We start from the raw sequence: 9,464 nt of genomic DNA on the forward strand, positions 1-9,464 counted from the left end.
CCCCCTCCCCTTCCCCTTCCCCGGTTACCCACCCTCCAGCCAGCCTGTCGCGGGCCTCCCCGGCAGCTCGCCCGGACCCCTCCCCCCTCACCTCTCCTCAGCGCCTCCTCGTAGCTGAGGAATCCGATCCGTGACTCCTTGGCGCCCATGCTCCCCTCATCCCCTCGGCTGGGGGTCGGAGCCTGATCTCGCCCCCAACCCCCTCCCGCTTTCTCCTTGGCGTCCCTGGGTGACTGTGTCTGCGTCCCCCGACCCCCTCCTCCCTTCACACTAACAAGTGCGGCTTCTGCCCCAGCGGCTCCTCCCGGCCGCTGCCACCGCCTCCATGCCGAATCACGTGACCCGCTCCCACCCCGCCCCCTTCCCCTCCCTTCTACTCCGCCCTTCTCCTCTCTCCTCCCCTCCCCTCCCTTCCCTTCTCCAGCTTTCTTCCCTCCCCCCACCCCACCCCCCGCCCGCCTGCCTGCCCCGCCGAGGGTCACCTGACCCGAGGCCGGGGATTGTTCCGGCTAATGGCCGCCAGGGGCCAAACGCTCCGCCCCGCCCCACGCTAACCGCACGCAGGAGCGTAGGGAGGGCCGAACCGCTAACGTAACGCATCATCCCCACCTTTCCACCAATCCGGAGCCACGAGGCCCAGGAACCTGCGCCGGCGATGGGGAAACGGCCACTTCCAGGGCGTGCTTGTGCTCGAAGGGTGGGTCTCGAGCCATTGAAGAGCCGTTGACGGTTGGTCGGGTCGCGGTAGAGATACGTGTTGGAAGGGAAGAAGAATCTTAGGGGCCCAGGGGTCTGAAGAATGGGGTTCGTAAGAGTAAGGAGTGGAGAGACCGAGAACTTTCAACACTAAGGAAATTTTTGAGTGGGAGGGAGTTGTTGAAGGAAAGGAGAATGTCAAGGACTGCCTATGACGAAAGAATTGTTATTCCTAAAGGGGAGACCCTTAAAGAAAGTGAACCTTTTAACAAAGAATATCTTCCCGTTTGCGTTCCTTCATCGCCCTCCCCCCACCTCCAATATCCTACCCCATTTCGCCTGTAGGTTTTTCCTTTTCTGTCTGCAGATTAACTGTCCCTTGGCCCACCTTCAGTTCTGAACCTGCCTCTTGTACAGATTCTTCGGAAATTTTTCTGCAAGGGTTTATCTTGTTTCCAAGAGTAGCTCCCCACCGGAATGGGGAGAGTAACAAAATTTAGAAGACTCCCTTGCTTTTAGGCTCTTTTTGGTTTATTTTGTTAGTTTTCACCGTGAAAGTCATAGTATAAAGCTTCTTGATAAAGGAACAATTTTGAAAAATAACCTTTTGGATTAAATTAGGCTTAACGTCCCAGTTAGATAATTAAGGGACAGCAAAAGGGTTTTAGTTCCTAAAGTTAACAGTCTAATATGTCCTGCTAGAGAAAGAAGGTAATATTCTGTGTTTCTCTACTCACCTTTCCTGGCAGACCAGGTCAGCATCTTGGCATTAGTCACAGCACTACCCTTTCCAGTTCACTGTGAGGCAGTTAATTTTAAGACCTCAGATTCGTTTCATGAATCACGGGGTTGGGAATGTACATCAGAGCCTTTAATTTCCAAATCATTAGTTTGCCGTAGGCCGACGTCTCCAGACAAAACTCAGTCATCCTCAGCCTGCAGAGTTCTGAGATTATCGCAGTTAACTGGGAAATGAATCAAAAATGTCAGCCGTCAGTGCAAAAGACTCTCGAGTTCAATTGCAATATACCTTGGGCATTATTACTGTCCTAAACAATCAGTAGTTAAAGGCAGCCTTGATGTACAAAGAATAGACCTGTTATCCACTTCACTTGATTTAGTGTAATTGGAAGCAAATTATCTTTGTGGTACTTGCCTTCATTGAAAGATGGGACTAGAGTTGGAATTTACCTCATGAGGTGGTAAATTATTACAAAATATGCGGGAAGGAATAGAATACAAGCTTTGGAGTGTAAGATTTATAAAGCAATGCTAACACACAAGGACTTATAAAATTTCCTTGTCCCCTTTGGCACTAAATATTTTCATCACAGAGTTTACCATGGATTAAACACTGCTAAAAATTGTGGGTTGAGATAAACTAAAAAATACTATTTCTCCTTTGAGTTGAATTAAGCATATTATTGAAGGCAGTGAAGCAGATATGTCTGATAGGAATTTTAAATGTTAAACAAATTAAAACCTGCTTTTGATTTGTATTACTGTCAGGCAGCCAAAGTATAAACATCCCTCTATAACTAAAAATTAATTCAGTACTTAAGTTTGATGATGTACAAAAATCTACAATCTACTTGTTATCCTGAAGGGAATTCTGTTAATCATTTAGTTTGTTCAGTTTAATTATGTTGAAGAGTTGACCAGCCACCTGACTAAGCATTAGGTTGTATTAAAGAAATCATTGCTTTAAATATAATTACATGCCTGTGAAAGGGTTGCTCATATGAAGATTTAAAGCATGGGAGGGTAAGCAGATGTGGCTCAGGCAATTGGGCTCCCACCAACCCTATGGGAGGTGGCTGGTTCAGATCCTTGTTCCTGCTAAAGAAGACAGTGAGCTGGTGCAACAGGCAGGCATGGCAAGCTGTTGCAACAAGAGACACGGGAAGGATAAACATAATGAGAAACCAAGCAGGGAGCAGAGGTGGCTCAAGGGATTAGGCACCTCATTCCCATGTCAGATGTCCCAGGTTTGGCTCCTGGACCCTCCTAAAGGAAGATGAACAGACAAAGTAAGCGAAAAGCTTGAGGTTGGGGAGAAATAAATAAATCTTTGAAAAATAAAGCATGAGAGATTGCTATGTAATTTCTACTTCCAGTTGGACAACTTAAATGCGGGTTTTCCTCCATTTGTACTTCCAGAGACTTGGCATAGGAATAGAGCAGCATCATTTCAGTACATGCCAAAGATTAGATAAACTAGAGACAGGGAAGTCAATACAGTAAATGGGTGGAACAGCACCTGACTTGATTGCCACAAAGTGAGGCCAGGAGTATATGAGGTATGACTATACAGTAAAATAATTGATTTTCCAGTATGGCTTGTGGACTTATCTTGGTTCTTTATAGTGATGCTATATGAAGATATATTTTTATTTACACTAAAGCACTTTAAGCTATTTCTTTGTGGTTGTTTTTAATGAAATCAATACATACTCATTGTAAAAAAAAAATTTCAAGCAATGCAAAAGTGTATGTGAAAAACCACACTTTCTTGGAAAGCAGATGTAGCTCAAGTGATTAAGCTCCCACCTACCACATGGGAAGTCCCAAGTTTGGTTCCCAATGCCTAAAGAAAACAAGCAAGACAGTGGGCTGGCACAGTGAACTGACACAACAGGATACACAAGGAGGATAACTTGAGAGAGATAAGCACAGAATGGAGGTGGCTCAAGCAATTAGGCACCTCCCTCTCACATGTGAGATCCCGGGTTTGGTTCCTCGTGCCTCCTAAAAGGAAGACAAGGACCCAATGAACAGACACAGCAAGTGCAAACAACAAGCAGGTGGGGAGACATAAATAAATCTTAAAAAAAAAAAAGACCACACTTCCTGCTTCACTCAATCTCACTCCCCAGAGGTAACCATTGGTTCAGTGTATATTTAGGGTATATTTTGTGATTACACTCACTACATTTTCCATGCATACAAAATATACATGTACTCTTTCCTTTTACACTCATTTTTCATGGTCTACATAACACATCAGCAATTTATTTCACCCAACAATATATCTCAGCACTGCTTTTCATGGCAGCATATAAATCTACTTTTTTTCTTTTTATTTCTCGCTCCTCTTCCTCCCCCATCCCCACCCGGCTGTTCTTGCTGCCTGTGTCCATTCGCTATGTGATCTATTTCTTTTTGTCTTTTTCACTTTTTCTCCTTGAGAATTCACTGGGATTTGATCCTGGGGACCTCTGGTGTGGAGAAGATTCCCTTTCCTGCACCACCTCAGTTCCTGGTTTCTATTGCACTTCACTTTGACTCTCCCCTTCATCTCTGGTTTGTTGCATCATCATCTTGCTGTGTGATTCACTTGCGCAGGTACTGGCTCACCACGTGGGCACTCAGCTCGCCATGCAGGCACTGGCTCGCCACACGGGCACACTTTCTCTTCTTCTTTTTCACCAGGAGGCCCCAGGGATCAAATCCAGATCCTCCCATATGGTGGTGGAAGCCCTATCACTTGAGCCACATCCACGTCCCTACCTTTTTAACAGCTGCATATTGTAAACACTTATGGATGAAACTTACAGATTTTTCAAGATTATCAGTATTAAAACTACTATTGGAGTAAACATCCTAGTACGTATATCCTTGTTTAAATACGTATGTATTTGAAGATGGAATTTCTGGAAGTGGAATTGCAGAGTCTAAGTAAAAATTTAAAATTTTTAAATTTTAAGAGATGTTGCCAAGCTGCCTGCCTGAAACGTGCAACCAATTTACATTCTAATTACGAGTATACGAGAAAGGACAAATATTGCATGACCTCACTGATGTGACCTAAGCATATTAAGCAGACTCGCAGAGCCAGAGTCTGGAGGACAGGTTATCAGGAGACAGAAATGGAGTAGAGTGTGGTTAGCCAATGCTCAATATGGGCAAAAGCCTATGATAAGGGTTTGGAAGTAGATGGGGGTGATGGTGATGCAGAGATGTGACGGTTAGCGGAGGAGAGGGATTCAGGTTGGACTATCCATGGAATTGGGGGGAGGGCTGGAGGAAGAAACAAGTGAACTCTGGGGATTTGTAGGTCTGTGGTTGAAACTATTACAGCTAATATAGTGATGGGAATGTTCTTTTGACAAATATGGCAGGGGAGGGTCACTGATGCAGGGCATTGGGGGGGTATATGTGGGAAAGGGTACACCTGGGGTATGCTTCCTTATGGAATATGAATGTGTTCATCTCGTCATAGGGTGTTATTTCAGTGGGTGGAGACCCACACAATAAACAAGAAAATATTAAATTCCCATCCTGGGGAGTCCTGCTGCATTCTCAAATACAGGGGCAAGAATCTCTCAGAGTACATAGGCAGTGCCTACTAAAAGAAAACAGACTAGTGTGTCAAGCCCTCAATATTAATGGATGTAGCTATGAAACTTATTCTTCAAAAATTGAAACTTGATGGTTACTGTAGGTTCTGAGGGGAGGGAGAGGGAAAATAGGTGGAACATAGGGCATTTTTAGAGCATTGGGATTGTTCTGCATGATTTTGCAATGATGGATATGGGCCATCATACATTTTGTCAAAACCTATAAAAGTGTACAGTGCAAAATGTAAACCATTGACCATGTGTAGCCATTTGGTATTGTTTATGAATTCCAAAAATAGATATTGGATTATGTTTGTAAACTGGTCTGTTCCTCTGGGCATATTAGATTGTATTAGATTCAGAGGTTTCACTTTTACTTGATTAAATTATGATTAAGGCTTTAATTTGGCCAACTCAGTAGGAGAAAATGACATGGCAGAGGAAAGAGTTCAAGTTTTGATGGTGGAACCCCAGGAAGCGAACACACAAGAGAAGAAGAACACAGAGGAATAGAGATGACTTCATAGACACAGCAGAGGCCTCAGGAAGAGAGCGAGCCTGATTGTCTACAACTGACCTTGTGGAGAGACCTGAACAGCTGAGCCCAGGAAGAAATGAGCCCTGGGGAGAATGATGAGCCTTATAGCAGTCTACAGCTGATATTGCAAAAAGCTGGGACCACAGAGCCTGAAGAGGAAGCTTGAACCCTCGCAGAGACTGGCAGCCATCTTGCTGTAACACGTGGCAGCAGACTTTGGTGAGGGAAGTAACTTACACTTTGTGGCCTTGTGACTGTAAGCTTCTACCCCAAATAAATACCCTTTATGAAAAGATAACCGATTTCTGGTACTTTGCATCAGCACCCCTTTGGCTGACTAATACATCATGGTTAGTAGCAATGCTCCAATATTTGTTCATCAATTGTAACGAATGTACCATCCTCAAGTAAGATGTTATTAATAGAGGAAAATATGAGAGGGGGAGGGAGTGGGATATAAGGAAATCTCCAATATTTTCTGTGACTTTTCTGTACCTAAAGCTTCTTTGAAAATAGAGGGAAAGAAATAATACACTGGGGGAGCATACAAAAGAAATTATCAAAATACATAAAAGATAACAGGTCTTACAATGATGAAAGGCACAATGCAAAAAAAATTTTTTTTGGCTTCATTTTCAGGTAGGTTTTGCATTGCAGAAAGGTTGCAGCTGTGGCAGGGGAGGATCACTGGTGTGGGGTATCAGTGGTGGGGGGGTGTGTGGGATGGTGTTCACCTGGAGCATTTTTCTGTGGAATATTAATGTGTTCTGTGGTCATGGGGTGTTGTCTTGGTGGGTAGAAACCCAGACAATAACCAATGGAATATTGAATTCCCATCCTGGGGAGTCCTGCTACGTTTTCTAATAAGTGGCAAGAATCTCCAGAGTAGATGGGCAGTGTCTTGCAAAGGAGGACAGACCAACATACCAAGTCCTGGATATTGATGCTTATACCCATAAACCTTGTTCTTGTGAAATTGAAACTTGGCCTAGTAATATATATTGCCTAAGAGTTACCTCCTGAAAGCCTCCTTGTTGCTTAAATGTGTCCTCTGTGAGCCAAACTCAGCATATAAACTCACTGTCTTCCCCACCCTGGCATGGTACATGACTCCTCGGGGTGGGCCTCCCTGGCTCTGAGGGGTTATTACCAAGAGCCAGCTAGCAATGCATTTGAAAAAAGACCTTGACTAGAAGGGGGAAATATTAAATACAAATGAGTTTTTATGGCTAAGATTTCAAAGTGAGTCAGGAGGTCCTTCCAGAGGTTATGCTTATGCTTGTCTCAGGAGGATCTCATTGACTGCCACAGTAAACAGTGCCTCAAGCAGGGGTGCTCCTGAGGGCTCTAGAAACATCTAGACACTATAGGCAGGGCAGACAAACCCAGGAACTCGGCCTTACTTTGGAATATATGATAACTTAGCTCCCTAATGTATCAGTTAGACTCATTTATAATTTTCTTACACATGGTTCTTTTTATCTGAACCTATAATTAGCATTATATCCATTAAATATTTGTCCCAGAGACTTAAATCTTTGGGCTGTTTATAATCTGGTTGAGCCCTGAATCTCAGTAGAGTTGAAGCCAACACCCATCCCAGAAAACAAAATATCCATCTGCCCCATGGGATCTAAGTCCTCTCTCAATTGGAAACAGAGTGGGTATCACCATCCCAAAATCCTCAAGATTAAGGAATAAACAAACGTAAGGGGGAAATGCAGCTATGGACTGAAGTAGATTTATTAATCTAGTATTGGAAGAATTTATAACATTGCTATAAAAGACAGTGGTCACCAGAGGTTCTGAGGGGAGGGAAGGGAAGAATAGGTATAACATGGGGCATTTCTGAGACATTGGAATTGTTCTGAATGATATTGCAATGACAGATACAGGCCATTATATTTTTGACAAAAATATAAAATTGTGTGATGCAAAGTGTAAACCATTATGTACACTATAGACCATGGTTAGTAGCAATTTTTCAGTATGTGTTCATCAACTAACTAATGTACCAAACTAATGAAAGCCATTATTTCGTTGTTGATAGGGGAAAGTGTGGGAGGGAGAGGGGATGGGGTATATGGGGATCCTGTATATTTTCTATGTAATATTTACATTGAAACGTTCTAAAGCTTCTTTAAAAAAAAAAGTATACAAGAAAACCACTTTCCCTTCACCCATGCTAACAATACCAATTTAAGCTAATTTTTTACATTACTCATTACTCTTTACCTATCAACAAAGAATTGTATCCCTGATTTTCTAGACATGAAGTTCATTTTCGTATTAAACCTGGACAAAATATTGAAAGAATGACTAAAGACATGTTATTCTCTAATCTACAAAGATGTTTCTCATTTCTGTGTATCATTCTTAAAATGGCACCTAAAATTGGCAAATAAAATTTAAACAGGACTCCTAAGAGCTTCAGACTCAAAATATACCTAAGCTAAAACTGAGAATGGAAAAAGGAGGGAAACATTCAGAGTAATGGCCTTTAATTTAAATCAATTTCGGAGGTCCTCTTTTTCTGGTTTAGCACAATCCATGCTTGGAAAACAATGCACATTTCTCACTAAACCTGAGAGTAAATATTTATTCTTTATAATAGTCCCACATTGCTCTTCTCAAATGGTGCCACTGCTGTGGAAAACATTTTGGTGGTTCCTCAAAAAGTTAAACAGAATTATTACCATATGACCTGGCAATTCCACTCATACCTATATACCCTCAAAAATTAAAAACAGGAACTCACATAGATACTTGTACATATTGCCCTTCTCTACCTGAACTGCAACAAAGTTGTATTTGTGTCTCTTTCAAATTAATAGTTTACAAAATTTAGGGACAATAGTACCAGTGGCGGCCGCTCTTTCTCTCTCTCCCCCCCCCCCCTTACTAGCTACTGAAAAAGCAAATAGTTACCTTTTAGCCATCCTTTAATCTTATTCCTTCTAATGTGGTTTTTTTTTTTTGTCTTTATTTTTTTTAATGTTACATTAAAAAAATATGAGGTCCCCATATAACCCCCACCCTTCTCCCCCCTCCCCCCACATCAACAACCTCTTTCATCATCATGGCACATTCATTGAATTTGCTTTTTTTTGTTTTTTGTTTTAGATTTATTTTTGTAATTTATTTCTCTCCCTTCCCCCCCTCCAGTTGTCTGCTCTCTGTGTCCATTCACTGTGTGTTCTTCTGTGACCACTTCTATCCTTATCAGCAGCACCGGGAATCTGTGTTTCTTTTTGTTGCATCATCTTGTTGTGTCAGCTCTCCGTGTGGGTGGTGCCATTCTTGGGCAGGCTGCACTTTCTTTCACACTGGGTGGCTCTCCTTACAGGGTGCACTCCTTGCACTTGGGGCTCCCTATGCAGGGGACACCCCTGCATGGCAGGGCACTCCTTGCGCACATCAGCAAGGGTCAAGGAGGCCCAGGGTTTGAACCGCGGACCTCCCATGTGGTAGGTGGACGGCCTATCCATTGGGCCAAGTCCGCTTCCCACATTCATTGCATTTGGTGAATACATTTTGGACCACTGCTGCACCACATGGATAGTGGTTTACCTTGTAGTTTACACTCTCCCCCAGTCCACCCAGTGGGCCATGGCAGGACATGCAATGTCCAGCAACTGTTCCTGCCTAATGTGGTTCTTAAGCCAGTCTTTTCCAATGTAACACAAACTACGATTTTGAAAATAAGTACATTAATTGAATGCTAATCAGAAATTAAAACAATGAATATAGAATAACAATACAGGTTTGAACAGAATATGTCACTAGATTCTGAATAGCTCTAGGTCTCTTGGTTCTGAATAGCCTTGTTAAGTCATTTAAAGACCAGTTTCTCATTTGAATATCCTTTCCTAGGTATTTGAGAAATGCCA

General features: G+C 42.7%; 1 long non-coding RNA gene across 1 annotated transcript; it reads left to right on the forward strand.

Moving 5' to 3' along the window:
- The first annotated feature begins 564 nt into the window (after positions 1 to 564).
- On the forward strand, positions 565 to 5,872 carry LOC131277666 (uncharacterized). Its single transcript, XR_009184801.1, has 2 exons — positions 565 to 697; positions 5,455 to 5,872. It is a non-coding gene; the product is annotated as an uncharacterized lncRNA (long non-coding RNA).
- The last annotated feature ends 3,592 nt before the right edge of the window (positions 5,873 to 9,464 follow it).

This window comes from Dasypus novemcinctus, unplaced genomic scaffold (assembly GCF_030445035.2).
Source record: "Dasypus novemcinctus isolate mDasNov1 unplaced genomic scaffold, mDasNov1.1.hap2 scaffold_270, whole genome shotgun sequence".
NCBI classification, from domain to species: Eukaryota; Metazoa; Chordata; class Mammalia; order Cingulata; family Dasypodidae; genus Dasypus; species Dasypus novemcinctus.